Here is an 18141-nt window from a genome sequence, read left to right on the forward strand (position 1 = left end):
CCCGTTGCCGTGTCTGTAACTTGGACACCTGCACATACCTGACCCCAGGAGTGACAGCTAGGGAGCTCCCCCGACACCCAGCCTCTGGGGCCTACGTCTTGCTCTCAGGTGTGATGCCTCCATGTCAAATGGATGCAGGAGGCTGTCCTCGCCTGAGAGCCAAGGCCCGCGGAGGAGGCTTCATGTTAATCTGTGGTCATAGCTCAGTGTGGAGAGGCCATCAGGGCTCAGCTGGAGGCCAAGTGGGCCTGTGTGCCCACTGTTTGGCCACAGCCCTGACCCTGCTGCCAAAAGACAGCCTCCACACCCAGCTCTTCTGTTTGCCTGCACCTGTCTGTTGAGCCTTAGGCCTCCTAACCCCTGACCTTCACACTGCGGTTTGGGGAGGGGAGGCTGGCAAAGCACATCTTTAGATGTGAGAAGATACCAGGCAGCTGTCAGGCCAGGCCTCTCCTCTGTCCCGAGCCTGAGGAGGGGGGCCTCCCGTCCCTTCTGCGGGACCACCCCTCACTCACCCCTGGCCTCTTTCATCACACATTGGCCCACCATGGTTAAGGAGTGCCATGGGGGTCCCCAACTCTGGCTTTCAGGGGAGGGGTCCAGCTGGCAAAGTGTGGTGGCTGACCTAGCTCACCCAGCCTAACCTCCACGCCACCGTCTGGCTCCAGCCCTCTTTGGAGGACCAGGGTTCCCTCCTGAAAAGACCGGGACTGGGCCCAAAGCTCTCTGCAGGACGCTCTCTCCTTCTAGGGCCACTCCCTGACTCCAAGGAGACCTCCCTCCAGGGGCTGTCGGAGTCTTGGCTGATCAGGGCAGTTCGCCGCCCCCCCCACGTTTCCCCCATGTTCTTGGGAAATAGAGCCCTCTGCCCACGGGGCTCGGAGCGATATTCCCACGCCGACGGGACCAGGCATCCTCACCCCTGGACATTATACTCTTCGCAGGAGGATCTGCTCACTTCCTCCCGCCTGTCCAGGTGTGGCATCTGGGCCCGCACGTTCCTCTGTACTTCGCAGACTGGAACCAGAGGTCAGAGGGACAGAATTTTGGCGCTAGGATCACCGCTGCTTGGCCCTCAGGCCTGGCGGCCCCGCGGAGAACACAGGTCGGGTCGGTGGCTGCAGCCCCTCTTCCGGCCGGCGGAGCTCCGCCCCTGGCTGCCCGCCGGCCTCCGCCCCTGGCCGCCCGCCGGCCTCCGCGGCGCCATCGCTGCTCGCGGTCCCCCCGCGCGGGGCCCTCCGCCGCCCCGGCTGCCGCCGCCGCCGCCGCCGCCGCCGCCGCCGCCGCCGCCGCCAGGGAGGGAGAGGGGGTCATAAATAACCCGCGGGGCGGCGCGGCCGGCGGTGCAGACGGTGACCCGAGACGTCCCCGGGGAGCGCGGGGGCGGCCCACAGACCCTGCTGCCCCCAACCCAGGCTCGGCCAGCCTTGACCGCCCCTCTGGGGCTGCCCGGCCTGTCCAGAGCTGGTGCTCCCTCCCATCCTGGAGTGCCCACCTACCTACCTCCTCGCCGGACCGCCCCCTTGGAGCCCCCTTCTCATCCATTCGTTCACCAATCAATCATTTATTGAGCACCAGATGTGGTAAAGCCCCAGGAAGAGAAACCAGAGGTGAGGTTGGAAGAAGAGAGAGACGCAGAGGAAAGCAGTGTGTCCCTGAGACCACAGGTGCAGGGCCGGGCCTGCCCTCCTCAGCCTCCGTTTTCCTGTGCTCAGCCCCGGTGCCTGAAGGGCTGGGAGCGCAGGCCGAGACCTGCCCAGACACAGGAAGGCATGCAGAGACAGATCACAGGGGCCCCACAGGTGTGGGCCCAGCGCACACACACATGCCCACACAGCACCCGCGGCAACCAACACGTGCATGCCTTCTCAAAGCGCACAGACAGCAGCCCACACGTGTGCTCACACCCACACGCATGCACAGCAGCTCCCAAAGCTGCTCGCACAGGACAGGTGCAGGCACAGATGCTGACATCCTAGCCACAAACATGCGCAGACAGTGTGTGTGCTAACTTAACACGGCAGCCAAGATCGAAGACACCACCAAGACCTGTGCACAAAACACACATAGACACACGGGCCTGCAGCGTGAATGCCAGATGGATAGAGTTGTCGTGTCCAAGATAGCTTGTCTGGTGCAAGGGTCTGGTGTGTAGCACTGTTCCACCAGGAAGGGTTAGCCTGGGAGGTCAGAGGTTTGTGGCACTTTAGCTGGGGCTCCATCAGACACCCCTGCAAGAGTGGTCAGAGCCTTCAGGAATGTGTCTGCTCTTGGCTCCAGGTCAGACACAGGAGGGGTTGCCCTGCTGGGACGTGCCTTGCTTTTGGCCAACTGTGAGCTGGCTGCAGGCCATGCCACCTCTCCCTCAGGAAATGAGGTGTTTCTGAGGCTGGTCTGTCCACTGACCTTAACTTATGCCATTTAAAGAAGCAAAGAGTTAGGGCCTGGTGTCCAGACTTGGGGCACCCACAGGGCACACACTGTCGGTTACATATGCCATGATACTCACGGGCTATGTTACACATGCTGACATATACACACCTTCTCAGACAGATGCAGTGACCCCAGACACGAGCAGTGACACACATGTGTTCGACACACCTCGGGCTGCACTGGGTACACTGACACCAGCACAGAGGAAGCTGTTGTCTGCTCACCTGGGTGGGACTCCTGGCTGCCCCCGGCTCTGCATGCCTGGTCCCTCCCTAGGAGTGAACATGCCCCCTTAGTGGCATCACTGGGGGCAGAGAGCAGACTCTGCCTCAGGGCAGCCTGCTCGGTGCCGTGGCCCTGCCTGGGCCTGAGCTGTGCTGGGGAGGCTGAAGCAGGCGGTGGAGAGAGCAGACCCTGCAGTGGCCTGAGACTTGGGTCCTCCTGGCTGGCCACTGTGTGACATAGCCCCCTCTGCCCTTATCGTGACCTTGGTTTCCCCAGCTGACAATGAGAGAAGGGCCTCAGAATCGGTGGGGTCCCCTGTGGCTCGGAGCACAGCGGTCAGGGTGAGATGTGGCTGCAGGTCCCTGGGCCGTGCAGTGAGGGGGCCTGGCGTGCCCTACGTGCTTCCTCCATAGATGGTCTCAGGGTGCAGGAGCTGGAGGGCTCCCCCCAGAGTGCGGCCAAACAAAGGGAAGGAATAGAGTCCTCCAGGGCCCCCAGAGACACCACTGTGCCGTCCTCAGCCACAGGGCACCAGTCAGGGACCCTGGGGGCAGCAGGAGGGGGCTGTGGAAGAGTGAGCTCAGACGGGCTCTCTGCCAGGCCGCTGGGTGCAAGTTGGAGAAGAGAGGACATCCAGGCAGGGACCCTCGAGACGGAGGTGCTGGTTGGGGGCGGAAGTCACTGCCCCCAGGCCCAGCTCTGAGAGGCTCCCAGGCTGTGCAGGGAGTCCAGGCTGGCCCAGCAGTGACCGTTTATATGTTGGACTTCCTGCCGGATGTGAGCCCCCTGCGAGCAGGGCTTTGGTTTGTCCTCCGACACACTCAGGTGTCAGTGTTTGAGGACTGCCCTCAGGGACCGCAGCAGTGCAGCCCCCTCCCAGCTCAGCCTGGCCTTCCTGCCTGGGGCAGCTCCACCCCTGCTCATCTCTCCCCCCAGCACCCACCCACTGAGCTTCTGCCCAGGCAGGACTCTGAATACCCTCCTGTCCGAGAAGCTTCTTAAGAAGTTGGCCACAGGCATCCTCTTCACCAGAGCAAGAGAGAAAACTCAGGAGCCTGGGAGACCCAGGGGTCAGGGTGGGCACCCTTGATTGTTGGCAGGTGTTGCCCACACTGAGGGGGAGATCAGAGTCCAAGGACAGGTGTGGCGGTCTGTTCTGAGGTCCCTGCCGGTGACCTGGGGGTGGCACAGAGGCCCCATGATGGATGCCACCCAGCAGCAGTGGGCAAGGGCTTGCAGCTGCTCCCGCGTGAAGAAGCAGACGGAGACCTTGGAGGGGTCTCCGAGACACTGCACCCCCGGTACAGGCTGTGACTACCTGAGGCCTCCTGCCCCCATGTTCCTCCCACAAAGTGCCTTCTCTGCGCTACATGGAGGGGTCACGAGCATGTGACAAGGTCTCTGGGGCCTTAGAGGGCAGAACTCAGCACAGGGGAAGCAGAGTGGATCCTCAAAATAAAGAAAAACAGCCAGAGTTACCTGGAAATGGCCTCCACTCTGTCCTGGGTAATGAGCTCCTCGTTAAGAGGCAGCCCTGGAGAGCCTGACACAGATGGTGGGGACGCAGCGGCCCAGGTGCAGGTCCCAGCACACACGGAGAGCTCATCACATGGGCACCTGCCCTTGCCCCGGTGTGGCCTGGGTACACGTAGCATGTGACACAGAATGGCAAAGTGCACATGGGCACACAACACAATGGGACCATGCACATGGGTGTACAACGCGGAACATCCCCCCTGCCCCCCACCCCCGCACACAGGTGCCCACCTCACGGCCATTAAGTGGGGCCGGGGTGTTGAGGAACATCACGTAAACCGCAGCTGCCTGATTCCCGTTCATTTTTCTTTAATGAAACTTGCACCCCAACAGCATTTACAGGCCTTCACTGGACAGTTGGTTGTATATTTCAGGAACTCTGTCGACCTGTGCTCTGCACTTGCTTCACCAGGAGCAGGGGGTGGGGGGTGGGGGGTGGCCTGAGTCTCTCATATATAGTCCCACCCACAGGGTCGCCTGGAGGGCCAACGGTCACTTTGTCAGCACTGATTTGTCCGTCAGGGATTTTCAGAAGTGGAGAGCTGAGGTGGACAGTGAGTTTTACTGTTTATCCTCACAAGTCTGGCCCAGGCTGGCTTTCTGAGGTCACGGACTTAGACTGACCCCGTCCAAGGCCAAGTCTTGGATTCCCATTGCCAACAACCCTATCCCTCCGGGGCAGGTTGAGTCAGTGACATCCTTGTGGGGTGCTTTGATGCCTTTGTGGGTGCTGCTTGGGTGTGACCTGCTGAGCTCTCCACGAGGCCATCCAGTCCTCTGTGCTGATGTCTGGGGTGTCACAACGGGCAGCCCTGGGGTGTGCATGCCCCTGGAGTTATGCACGGTGCCCAGAAGTGGGTTGGCTGGAGGGCACAGCCTGGTACTGGCTGAGCCCCTGAGTGGAGCCCGTGTGCAGAGGCCAGGCCAGACCTACCGCAGACATGGGAGGGCGGCAGCTCCATGCCTCTGTCCAAGGCCACAACCTGACGCTCTGCCCAGGGTACTTAACAAAGTCCCAGGTTGGCACCGGGGGCTTCCCGCCTGCAGACTGGGGAACTGGGAACACTTTTCAGAGGCCACTGAGAAGTGGGAGGAGAAGAGGCAGTTGGCAGGGCTGGGCTGGTTTGAGGTATTTGCCCCCCTCTCTGGAGGAGTGCAGGCATCTCCAAGTGTGGGGTCCTCCTGCCCTGCCAGGTCAGAGGAGCCTAACTTTTGATGCTCTGTGTACATGCAGATGCCAACAGATGCTCCTGCCAGAACAGACAGATCATTCTCCTGGACTCGGTGGCACTGTCAAAATCTGAGAGTTTGCCCCATGTCAGCAGTTGAGTAATTTTGTGTCTGAGATCCAGTGGGTATGTGTGGATTCCTGAGCCCCTGAGTCCTCAGAGATGTGCCAGGTGATTGAAAACTGGTAAAGGGGGACCTCCCTGGTGGTCCGGTGGGGAAGACTCTGCGCTCCCAATGCAGGGGGCCCGGGTTTGATCTCTGGTCAGGGAACCAGATCCCTCAAGCGTGCCACAACTAAGAGTTTGCATGCTGCAACTAAGAAGTCCGCATGCCACAACTAAACATGCTGCAATGAAGATCCCGTGAGCCGCACCTAGGACCTGGCACAGCCAAAATAAATAAATAAATATTTTTTAAAAAAAGAACCAAAAAACCAAGAAACTGGTAAAGGGCAAACCTAGGACTTGGGCTGGGTCATCCCATCTTCCAGCCAGGAACGTGGTCCTCAGCAAACTTGTCAGCTTCTGCTCGATGCTGATGTTCTGCTTCCTGTTTCTGCCGTATGCTGGCCTTGACACATTGGGATTTTTCTTATTGCTTTTAGTGGGTGAATGTGTATTAGATGAGCTCCCCTCGTGGGCACATGCCCGAGACCCTCCTCTCAGATCAGCCTCCCATTCCCTCCCTCCTCATTCCTTCCTTCCCGATCCTTCTGCCTCACCCACTCCTTAAACATGGGCTGGCTGGCTGAGTGGATGATGGATGGATGGGGGGTGGATGGATGGATGGGTGGGTTCCGCCCTAGGCGCTCTCCTCTGTCTTGTGGACTTCTGTGGTTTCCTTTATAGATTATGACCCCAAATCTAGCTTCAATCCAGATACTGAAGAGTCTACAGCTCACCACGTGTGTCCACTTCACAGTCCCTGGAGCCCCTCTCCCACCGCTGTGTTGTCATCACCATCTGGCTTCCGTCACCCAGAGACTCCTCCTCCCCGTTAGCCGAGGGGCAAGCCTCATCTGGTCTCCCGCCTAGATCCCTCTCCCTCCTGGTGACCTACCTGGCCCCTCTCACCCACCATTATTTCCATGACACCCCAGACTCTGCCGCAGCTTGTCCGGCGCCTGATGGGCACGTCTGGCCACACTGCTCTCCGGGCTGCTCGGGGAACAGCCCAGGCTGCCTGCACTCCAGGCCCTGCCTCTGCTCCAGGCCCAGCTTCTGGCCTCCCTGCCCTCCCTCAATGTCAGACCACAGCTGAGTGGTTTCCTCTGCCCAGGAGCCCCACTTCCCAATATTACTACTCTGTAGCCGCCCAGGGTCCCATTCCGACTTGTATGCCATCTTTGGCCTTTGTGGGCCACCTTCTCCATTAAAGACTAATATAATCCATGCTAGATTCATTATTCACTATTATTATATTCTTTTTTCCTTCTGACTTTAAAGGAAATTAAAATAAAACTGTTTTGTGATCCTTACAAGTGCCCGGGGTCCAGGTGCTATACCCTCTGTGCCTGGTGGTGACATCGGCCCTGCTACACCACCTACTCACCTTCAAGACCCACGGCAGCATCCCCTCCTCCAAGAAGCCTCCCAGGATCACCCTCCTCCCCTGTTAGGGCCCCTCTGTGCCCAGAACAGCAGCACATACCCTAGTCCCACAGGTTTCCTGCTGTGCTGCCAAAGCCGTGGGCAGGCCCGGGTACTCAGAAGTGCTCCAACCAAACAACCCGGAGTGGGTGAGGAACAGGGTGCTGGTGGCTTAGAAGGGTCAGGTGGTGCCCCCTTGGGGGGTGCTGATTTGGGTGGCTTTACTGAGAGGTGGTGCTGGCAGGCTGGTCCAGAAGCTAGTCCAGAAGTACTAGGAGCAGAGGAGGGGAGTGTTTGCAGAGACTGAGCTTTTTTTCTTTTTTTTAATATGTATGTATTTATTTGGCTGTGTTGGGTCTTAGTTGCGGCAGGCAGGCTCTTCGCTGTGGCATGTGGGATCTTCTGTTGTGGTATGCGGGCTTCTCTCTAGTCGTGGCGTGTGGGTGCTAGAGTGCGCGGGCTTAGCTGCCCCACGGCATGTGGGATCTTAGTTCCCCAACCAGGTATTGGACCCGCGTCCCCTGCCTTGGAAGGCGGATTCTTAACCACTGGACAACCAGGGAAGTCCCGAGACTGAGTTTTGGAAGAAGAACCTGGCTTACAGGGAGGGGCAGGCAAGGTCAGCAGACATCACCCCCAATTCTGGGTGGGCAGTAGGAGCCCAGGCACAGCGTGGCCCGTAGATACCAAGACCTCCCCATGTCCATCTCTGGGGATCCCGGCGGGATGCACCTGCATCTGCAGACCGAGCTGTGCCAGGCCACCATATCTCTGGAGCTGGGGCCTGAACGCCCTCCCTCTGGGCCCCTCCTCCAGCCCTTTGGCCCTCAGGATGCCCAGGCAGGTCCAGCTGCCTCCCCCACCCCTGAACCCCACTCTGGCTCTGGCCAGGCTCACAAAGCTCCACCACAGGGGGAGGGGCATACACCGACACAGGCCTAGGTGCACATGGGGTCTCCCTCTTGACCTTCCAGTGCCTAGCCTGGGGGTCCAGCAGTGGCTGCTCATTCTGCTGCCGTGGGGATAGGGTTCTAGGGGATGCCTGTGTACCGGGGGTCTGCCCATGACAACAGGAGGAACCATCAGGCCCCTCTGAACAGCGCAGGAGGATTCCGGAGACCTCCCTCCCCCACCCCACCTCCACTGCCTGCAGCGCTGAGGCCAAGACTAATAAAACACCCACCTCGCAGGAGACAGCTTTATCTTGTTGATCGGAAGTCTGCCAGCCCAATTTATGATGGAACATAAGCTCTCCAAATCTGAATTTATGTGCTGTAGTATAACGAGAGGTCAATGAGATTAAAAGTGGGCTCGTGAGAGGACCATAGGCAGCTGCCTCCTCAGCGCTGCCACGGAAAGCCTCCCAGCCCCTGCACCCAAGGGAGCAGCCGGACAGGAAGAGGAAGGGCAGTGGGGAGACCGGCCCAGGAGGCAGGCGACGACGGGGGGAGGAGGACGGGGCGGGCAGGAGAAGCAGAGGCAGCGGGGCGTGGGGCTGCGGCCAGAGGCGGCCGAGGCCGGCCTGGAGCGTCGCGTGATGAGTGAGGGCCTGGGGAAGGAGGAGGACGGCGGGGGGGCGGGGGGGCGCAGGGAAGGCCCCGGCCCTGAGAACAGGTAGCAGAGGGCCCTGCGGCGGGTGGAAGGACAGAGTTCTGACCCCGGCCCAGGACCCATTGTCTGAGGAGGTTTTAGTGGGCGCGCTGCAGCTCAGGCCCACTCCCTGCCCCCCTCCACAGCCCGCTCTGTCTTCAATACCCGCTTGGAGTCCTGGGTGAGGGTGAGGGTGAGGGTGAGGGTGAGGGAGGGGCGTCCTCTGTCCAGGTGGGGGCCTGGGCACTGGCCCGCGTGAGGCTGGCTTTGGAGCTCAGGCTAGACCCTGACTTCAGAATTTATACAAATAAACGAAATGAAAAGTACTGGCAGCACTGATCTGAGTACAGAGTCATTCATTCTCTGGTCGTTAATAATTTGTGCAAGAAAGGATTGCGGCCGCTCGGTGAGCGGGAGGCCGTGGCCCAGCCTTCCCTCGGCGCCGGGGCCGCGGGAGCTGGAAACATAAATTATTAGTTTCTTATCGCTCATGCTGCCAGGGGCCTGGCGGGAGCCGGCGGCAGTCCCCCCGCCTGCCTGGGCCTGGCTCTCAGCTGCTGCTTGCTATGGAGACTCTGGGGGGCCCCTCATCCTCCCTCCCTTAGTGGCGGGACCCCTGGAGCCTCGGCCTTGGCTTAGAGTCTGCGGCTGGTGCCAAGGCCGACTCTGGAGCAGGCGGGGCTGTGGGGTTTCGCTCTTGTGCTCTGGACCTCAGCACAGCACCCCCCCCCCAGCCGGCGAAGCCCCATCACTGGAGGCTGCTGAAGCAGCCTCCCACGCCTGGTCCCTGGTACTTGCCCGGTCAGTGCCGAGGTCACCATCACCAGCACAACAGAGGCCCACACACCCCTCCCCAGAATGCTCCACCCAGGGCGAAGGAAGGATCGGTGCGGTGTCTGGGTTTGTGTGGCCTCTTCCAGGTGCATCTGTGCCTCCCTGGGTGGGACTCAGCGCAGGCAATCTGTCCCAGGTGTGCGTACCTGCAGGCATGGCACTCACCCCATGGCTCATCCTGTCCTCCTGTGTCCAGCACTGGGCTCCTGGTCAAGCAGGAGGGCTGCGAGAAAACAGTCTAGATCTGTGGTTGGTCTGACAGAGGTGCCCCGAGCCGCGGCAGGGTGGGGCCGGGTGGGGGTAGCCCGGGGCTGTCCCCTGGGCTGGGCATCTGTGCCCCCAGGTGGAGCTGCTGAAGTGCACAGAGGTGGGGGTGCTGGAGCCTCTGTGCACAGAGTGCTCCAGCCGAAGTGGTGGTTAAGGCAATTATGGTAATTACAGAATTACAGAAATGAGCACCCTCAGACCGGGCTCCCACCCCCAAGTTGAGGAGGCCGAGGCCAGGTCGGGAAGTTGGGGTGGGGGTTTGGGCTGCAGCCGTCCCGGACGGAGGATGTGGCAGGACTAGACGCCGGCACCGACACCTCTCTCCTGCCAGCTAATGTTGGACCCGAACGCTGATGGGCTTCCCTGTCCCGGCTTGCTTACCCTAAGCCTACCTTGAACCCGCCAGGTTGGCAAGACTTGGGGCTCAGTGGTGTGCAGCGCAGAGTGCCCGAGGCCACATGCCCGGGCCGCTGCACCCACCACTTACTGGCTGCGTGGCCCTGGGACAAACTTCACCCTCTCTGAGCCTGAATCTGTAAAAAGGGAGTAAGAATTAAACAAGACGAAAGTATACGCTTTGAGCACCTAGTCTGTGCCAGGCATCCCAGGCCTGTGTGGGGCGGGGTGCGTGTGACGGCCAGCCTCCGCAGGGTCTGGCTCGGAGCCCCACCCCACAGCAGCATCGTTTTTGCTCCAGACACATTCAGTCTGTCCTCCGGCCTCTCGAACACCTGGATGCGGTTGTAGGAAAAGCTTCCGTGTCCTCGAGCACCCGCGCTTCCATCCCAGTTATTGCTGGGCTGTACCCTCCTGCCTCCGTGCCTGCCTCACGACTTTTGGTTGGGTGATCAGGACTGTGGGTTTTGTTGGGAGCTGGATATTTTCATAAACATCCTTGCACTTTGCTCTGGACACCAGGAAGTTACTTGGTAGCAGTTTGGTCCCTTCAGGTCTTGCTTTTAAGCTTTGCTGGGAGAACCCGAGCAGCCTTTAGTCTTGGGCCAATTCCGTCCCGTTTTACTGTGGCAAGACCCACCTGATACCCTGCCCCATTTCCAGGTCTTCTGGCCCGGCTGTTGGGACGAGCCTGCACTTTTCACAGCCCGTGTGAGCTCTGGACCCGACGCCCTTTAACCTTCTTGGTGGGTCTTTCCTGGCCTCTGGCGCGGTCCTCACGTGCACGGGCTGATCCGTGCTCTGCAGACTCGGGGGCTCCGTGCTGCGAACTCTTGCCGCCTTGGCTTTCCGGGCCTCCCAACTCTGTGCCTCCCCGCCGGGGCATCCCTGAACCTGCCTGTGCCACAGCTGGAGACCCTGGAGGCAGCGCGCTGGGGGACCCGAGGGCTCACCCCTATGGTTCAGCGTCATGGTTCCCCGTCCCTTGACATCTGATGTCCTGTCTCGAGGGCCACTGTTTCCTGTATTTTGCCTGGTGTTTGAGTTGGTCCGGCAGGAGAGTAGGCCTGGTCGCTCTGTCTTGTCTGAGTGCCTGTCTCACGAGCTCACAAGTTGCCCCATACCTGGTACAGGGCCAGGCATAGAGGAGGCTCTCAGCAGGTATTTTCGTTTCTTCTTTTAAAGAATATTTATTTATTTATTTATTTGGCTGCGCCGGGTCTTCGTTGTGGCACGTGGGATCCTCGTTTCTGTGTGCGGGATCTTCCTTGTGGCGTGTGGGATCTAGTTCCCCGACCAGGGATCGAACCTGGGCCCCCTGCATTGGGAGCGCGGAGTCTTAGCCACGGCACCACCAGGGAAGTCCCTCGGCAGGTGTTCTCTGGGCCCCACGGCCTCACAGCAGACCCTCAGCCCCATCACTTGCCAATTCACCGCAGCCTGGTAAAGGCGGGACATCCTGAACTCCATCCCAGGGAAGGGGAGTCAGAGGGGGCTCCATGGTCAAGGGCCTGGAAGACATGCTCTCTGCAGCACCCCCAGCCTGTCCTCTGTTGGCCACTTCCACCTCCAGGCCCTTAGGCCCATCCCTGCTGCCCGGGGCGGCTGGTGGCTTTACCATGGGGACCAGGAGGACACGGAAGCAGGGCGTGGGCCACGGCGCGTTAGCTGCGAAAGTGGTCCCCACACGTGGAGCAGCGAGAGCTGGGAGGGAGGCTGAGTCCACTCTGGGGAGAACCCAGTGGGCCTGGGACCAGGGTTCCATCCATCAGTGGGGAAAGCTTTGTCATCAGTGCCCCAATGACAGTCACTGGGAGAGGAAATTTAATCTCGGAAAACCCCTGGTCCGTCTTGTTACCTGCAAGTACACTCTGTAGACAGTATGAGCAGCAGCCTTGGTCATGAACACAGACATGTCACACATGGGACACAGGCAGGTCTGGCAGCATCAGGCTTTGGCTTGGAGTGGACACTGTCTGAAACAGAGGTGGGTTCAGATCTCAGCCTGTCACTGCCCAGGGGCTTAAGGACAGGGTGCTGCTGACATGGGGCGCTCGGGGAGGGCTCTCGAGGGCTGGCCCTCTGGCCACAGGAGCAGCCTGGGCCGCGGCACCCACAGGAGGCAGACATCGGACCTGCAGGCAGACCTGGGCCTTGGCTCCGAGCTCTGCAGGTGGATGGGCTCCTCCTGAGCAGGGTGGGGGGTGGTGGACAAAGTGGAGGGTGCCGTCCGTTTGAGTCCTGGTCTTGAACTGCGCCATGTTCCTTCTGTTTGTGGGGCAGGTGAGACCCACAGGCTTCAAGGAGCCAGGCATTCTTTGAGTGGCAGGTAAAACTTGCCCCGAGAGAGCCTGGGAAAAGGGCCTCGTTCAAAACGCCACCCGCCTTCAACACAGCCAGCAGCAAGCTAGAGCCTCTGGGAACCCCAAGTCAGAGGCCGATGTGGGGAGGATGCTGCTTCGACGCAGCCCTAGGGGAGCTTGAAGCCCAGTGTTAGTTTGGGAGGCACTGTCCTCAGAGTCGGTGGCTTTGGGAAGCTCAGAGCCCGAGCAGCACAGACGCCACAGACCCCGCCCAGCTGTTTCTTCCAGCCCTGGCTGGCTCTCAGGTGGGAGCCCCCCCTCCCCGCCCCCGCCACTTGTCCCACACTTGCTCCCTGTTAGAGGCTCAGGCCTCCCTTGCCCGGCAGCCCCCCTAGGTCCCGGCTGTTTCCCCGCTGGCCTCTCTGGTGCTGCTCGGAGCGTTCAGCCTGTCATTTCCCGACTCATTAACTCCATGGCCCCACCGCCAGAAGGGCGAGCACACAGTTCTCGTTTCTCCCTGATTTGTTCCACTAGCACTGAGCCTGCCTCTGCGCCAGGCACAGTGTTGCACATCCGGGACAAGGTGGGCGGCTCACACAGCCCCTCCTTCCTGGTGTGGGAGTCGGAGAAGAGAGCTCCGACCCGCCTCCTGGACTGGGCAGACCCACCTCTCAGAGCCCCCGCAGGACGCAGCCCAGGAGCTGCCGGATGCCCCGCATCCCAGAACAGCACTTTGACACCAGTCCCTCCGTCTGCTCCCTGCTCATCTTTTGATGCCGATTTCAAGCGCCACTTCCTCCATGAAACCTGCTGGATCTCTCCAGTTAGATGAGGACATTGTCCCTTGAGCTTGTGAGCCTGTGTTCCTGCATTTCCAGAACTCAGGCTCTGACTTGCATAGGAATCCAATATTCCCACCTGAACTGTGGGCCCCAGAGGGGTCTCCTCTCTGTTCTGGGGGCAGCTGGCACTCAGGAGGCCTTGGAAATATGTGTCATAATGACTCAGCATTTCACAAGCTTCACAAGCATAATCTCAGGTGCCCTTAGAGCACCTATGAGGTAGATGCTCTTTTTACCTCCTGTTACAGGTGACAGCTGGCAGGTGGCAGAATAGCCTTGTGGCCACATCCTCTGTGCTTTAATCAAACAAGCCCTCAGCTGCTCTGGGCCAAGGCTTGCCCCTGAACTCATCACTTTGATTATTAATTACCCCCTTAATTATCAGCTAAGGACTTCTCAGGGATTCCTAGGCTAAAAGCAGAAGAAAGCAAGGGATCCAGTAGGATCCAGAGGCGCCATTGGACATCGTCTTGCTGTCGGGCAAGATGCTGAGAGTTGCCTGGGCTCTGGATACCTGAAGGTCTGGAGGCTGCTGTTTGGAAGACCAAGAGCTCATGTGACACACAGACCTGCAGGGGGTGCCGTGCCCGGTCATCCTGCCTGTATGCCCACGAGCAGCCCGCTTCCCTCCCTTGGCAGCAGGCTGGGCTCCGAGACACCCAGCCCCTCCTCCTGTCTGCCTTAGCACCCCACTCTGTGGCTCACCCCACTTTTCTGATTCCTCCAGCGGCTTCCCCTGGGAATGCAGCCTCTCTGCTCTGGGGCCTTGTTCAGCGCCCACCTGGCTACCATGCCGGGATTCCGAATCCCCACTGGTCGCCCTCCAAGGCTCGGCCCCCAACCACCCCCATCATCACTCTGCAGGGCTGACAAGCTGGCTCGGAGCACACACACAGAATCACACGCGTGTGTCTTCTTACCAGCAAGAGTACAGATGAGGTCACACAGATCCACTCACTTGGCTCTTTCCGGGCTGTGTGTTAACACAGAGACACAATTTACCTGGGTTTCCCACACCCAGGCCCAGAAACCCTGGATGGGGCGTCCCCACCCGCAGCTGGTGTGGTTGCCTCTGGGCTGATTTCCTTTATCACTGGCCAAGGATGAGTAATTGTATCGTGAAACACTGTTCAGGGTGATAGATGAAGGAGCCCGTCAGATGATTGCCTCACGGCCTCCGTCCCGTTGGAGAGGAGATGCCTGCCCTTCTACAAAGGGAAGGCAGCCAGGAGGGGGTGAGTGGGGAGCAGCCACAGCGAGCGCGGTGGGCACGGCCAGCGTGGGGGTGGGGTGGGGTGGGGTGGAGGAGGCAGAGGACACAGGCGGGGCCACGTCTCCCGTGGGAGCCCAGGCGGGCAGGCAGATGTGTCCCCCAGTGCTATCAAGGGTCGAGGTCTAGGGGGTCCTACGTGGGGGGCAGGGCAGGGGAGCTGCTCCAGTGTCCAGACCGAAAAATGTGGAGAAACTTTCGTCTGAAAACTGCCATAGTCTTTCCCAGGAGCCTCAACTCCACCTTTTATTTGTGATGAAATCCTCTATGAATTGATATAGCTTTTTCAGCGGTGCTCAGCTCGCTGGCAGACCTATACTTTTCAAAACGACAACTGAGACCATCTCAACACTTGGAGGCCAGTTTTGGGTTTTCTGGAGCCCCTTCCAGGCGCTCCTGTTAGGATTCTAGTCTGAACAGCTGCTGGTGGGTGTGCGCAGGGGTGCTGACCTGCCCATCCACCACCAAGGTCCCCGGCCATCGTGTGAAACTGAGTGGGGCCCTGTGAGGCTCCTGGGCATGGAGGCCTCTTTTTGTTTGCCTCCCATTTCTTGTAGGCAAGACTCCAGCCTCCATGACCTTCCCTGGGTTCCAAAGGGCAGAGCTGAACAGTTGCTAATGAAGGGGGGAGCAGACAGGAAACCACCTGAGGCGAGATTCAAGGGACCAGAGAGGCTCATCAAGATTGGAGACCGACCAGCGGAGATGAGATGAGGGGAGTACAAGCCCTGCACACACCCTACTCTTGTCAGCCACCCGTCGCTTGGGAAGTATTGTCATAAAACTCCTCATCACATCCTCCTGGGTGGGGACACATAGTTTTCTGAGGCAGGAGCCTACTGTGTCCCCCTTTGCCTGACAGAGGAATAAAGCTGTCCTTTTCCACTTTACCCAAAACTCTGTCTCCGAGATTCCATTCTGCACCGGTGTGCAGAGAAGCTGAGTTTTCCGCATCAAGTCGGGTGGCTGACGGCGGGGCAGGAGGGTGCCAGCAGGCACCGGGTGCCCAGGGAGCAAGTTCACCCCGGTCTGTTATGGGATGCGAGGTTCTGGGGTCCGGGAGGGGGTGAGAGCTAACAGAACCGGCGCCCCCGCCCACCAGGTATGGTCAGCCAAAGGATCAGATAACGAGGGGCGCCCCCCTTCGCTCCATGGGACCCGCAGGTCGCTCCGCGGCTGGACCTCAGGACACATTCAGCCCTGCAGCGGGGAGAGGCGCTGGCTGGCTGGTGGGCGCCTGCCCTAGCGGCACGCGTGGGAGGCGCCGGCGGCGACGCTGTCACTGCGGTTGACAAGCCCCGAGAGAGACTGTGCCCGCCGCCCCCAGGCCGGGGGCGGGGGCTGGGGGCCGGCGCGGGAGCGGACCTGTCCCCAGGCAGCTGGCGGCGCGTCCCCCGAGGCCGCCGGCGGCGGCGCGGCGGAGGCGCCAGGCGCGTCCGGGAAGTCTGGGCGGCCGTCCGCCCGTAGCTGCCCCCCGGGCCTGCGCCCCAGCCAATCGGGGCCACGCGCCTGCGGCTCCCCCACCCCCCGCCCCCACAGTCACCCGGCCGCGCAGCTTAACCCTTCCCTCCCCTGCCCTCCGGCCTGGCGAGCAGGTGCCAGGCGACTCCGCTGGACCCGGGCCTGAGGCCGGCCCGCAGAGCCTGGGTGTCCCCGGCTCCGCTATGCCGCCGGGGCAGAGGTCCCGGTGGGCGGTCCCGGGAGCTGCAGGTCTGGGACCCGCGGCTGGGTCCTCCCGGGTCACCGAGGAAACCAGCCCTCCCTGCCTCGGCCCCAAGGCCACCAGGTTCTCTGTAACCACATCTGCCCTTCTCCCAACATCACAGGGGTGACAGTGACATACCAACGGCAATGACATTTTCCGTGTTATCAGTGTGCTAGGCACTGTGCTGTTCATGCAAGTGGTGAAGCTAACAATCGCTGTGTTGCCTCAGGCTGCAGATGAGGAAATGGAGGCCCAGAGAGGCAAGGACTTGGCCACAGACACCAAGAACCACATGAGCAGGGTCCTGCTTCCTGCTTCAGGGCCAAGGCCCCCTCTAGCCCCACCTGCGCCACCGCCTCCGTACATTCAGACTCTTCTTCCTTTGCAGCTGCTTCTCCCGAGCGCCACAGCCTCACACCACATCACAACGCACAAACCTTTCCTTTCAGCCACACCTGTCTCTTTCCTGTTTCAGCACAGCTTCTAAAGAGCTGTCCGCAGAGGACTCCCCTGCTCTGTAACCTTCACACTCCAGCTTCCACCCTCACCAGCCAGGAAACTGCTTCGTCAGGCGCTGCCAGGACTCCACCCACCCCTCCCTGCAACCCAGCATCTAAACCACACTCTCACCCTCAGCGTTGGGTCCCCTGCAGTCCCATCTGTACCTTTTTGCTTTGTTCTACGCCTGCTGCCATGCAGCTTTAACGGCCCCATATACTGATGAAAAGTTTTTATTGAGCTCCTACTGTGTGCGGAGCTCTGCTAGGTGCCAGGAGCTTGTATTCCACTAGGGGTGGGGCAGATAATGAACAAATAGACTAATTAATAAATAAGAAAAACACTAGACAGTCTTATGTGGAGGATTGACAGAGAGTGGTTTTAACAAGCTCAGGGCTTCTGTGGAAGTTCTTGACTGGATGTCTGTCTCGGTCAGAGGGAAGCCCCTTCAGGTAGAAAGAGGATCCCTGGGAAGCCCTAAGGCAAGACTGAGCTTGGTGGGTGGGATGGGGGGGTGCAGGGATTCTGGGTGATCTCCACACTGGGGTCTGCACTCCCATTGCTGGTCAGGACAGAGGGAGTTTGAGATTTCTTAACGTCTGGGAAAGAGCGCTAAACTGGGGGCTTGTTGGTTCCCCAGGTGGACTGTGCTGGAGGCGATGTGGCCCACGGGTAGGTAACTGTGGGTCTCCTGGGGCTCAGGATGAGGGTTGGCAGGCAATGATCCCTAGGGGGGCAGGGGGAGGAAGTGTCAGCTCCAAACACTCGCTGAGCCGAAAGAATGTGGATTTCAGCAGCTTTAATCAGGTGAGACCCCCCCGACACTGCCCTCTCCTCCTTGACCCTGCAAGGGCGGAGGAAATGCACCCAGAACCAAGTCCCTTCTGCCCACTGCAGGAGGCCAGCTTGACCACTCACACAGGACTGGGCATTCTAATCACTGAAATGAGACTTTAAAAAATGACCTTAAGGAACAGAAGCCTTCAGTTACTGGAGAATGACAGAAAAGTCTTGGGACTTACCTTAGATTTCACCTACTACGGGGAAAATCGGATGTCATGGATCGGGGCTCCCCGAGTTGTTTCTGTGGGCTCAGCTTCTTCACAAGGTGGCCCTGTAACCTGTGCTCCCCAAGACTTGGGGCTGGGTGTCTGGGCGCAGAAAACTGTAGAGTGAGTGTGTTTAATGGGGAGGTGGCTGCAAACCCAGGAGGCACTGAGCTGTCTGTCTGTAGCTAATGGCAGACAACCTGCCTGCAGGTTGTGACAGAGGCGCCCCTGATCCCCCAGAGCCCCCCACCCCGCCCCGCCCCAAGCCACGGTTATGCAGGAAGGCAGCTCGGCCCTACCGTCTTCCTGGCCTCTGTGCATTTTAGGTGAGGAGTGGCTGGGGTGAGAGGGTGAGTGGAGGCTGAGTTTCCAGT

The sequence above is a fragment of the Mesoplodon bidens genome (genome assembly GCF_964165515.1).
Source record: "Mesoplodon bidens genome assembly, chromosome: 2".
NCBI classification, from domain to species: domain Eukaryota; kingdom Metazoa; phylum Chordata; class Mammalia; order Artiodactyla; family Ziphiidae; genus Mesoplodon; species Mesoplodon bidens.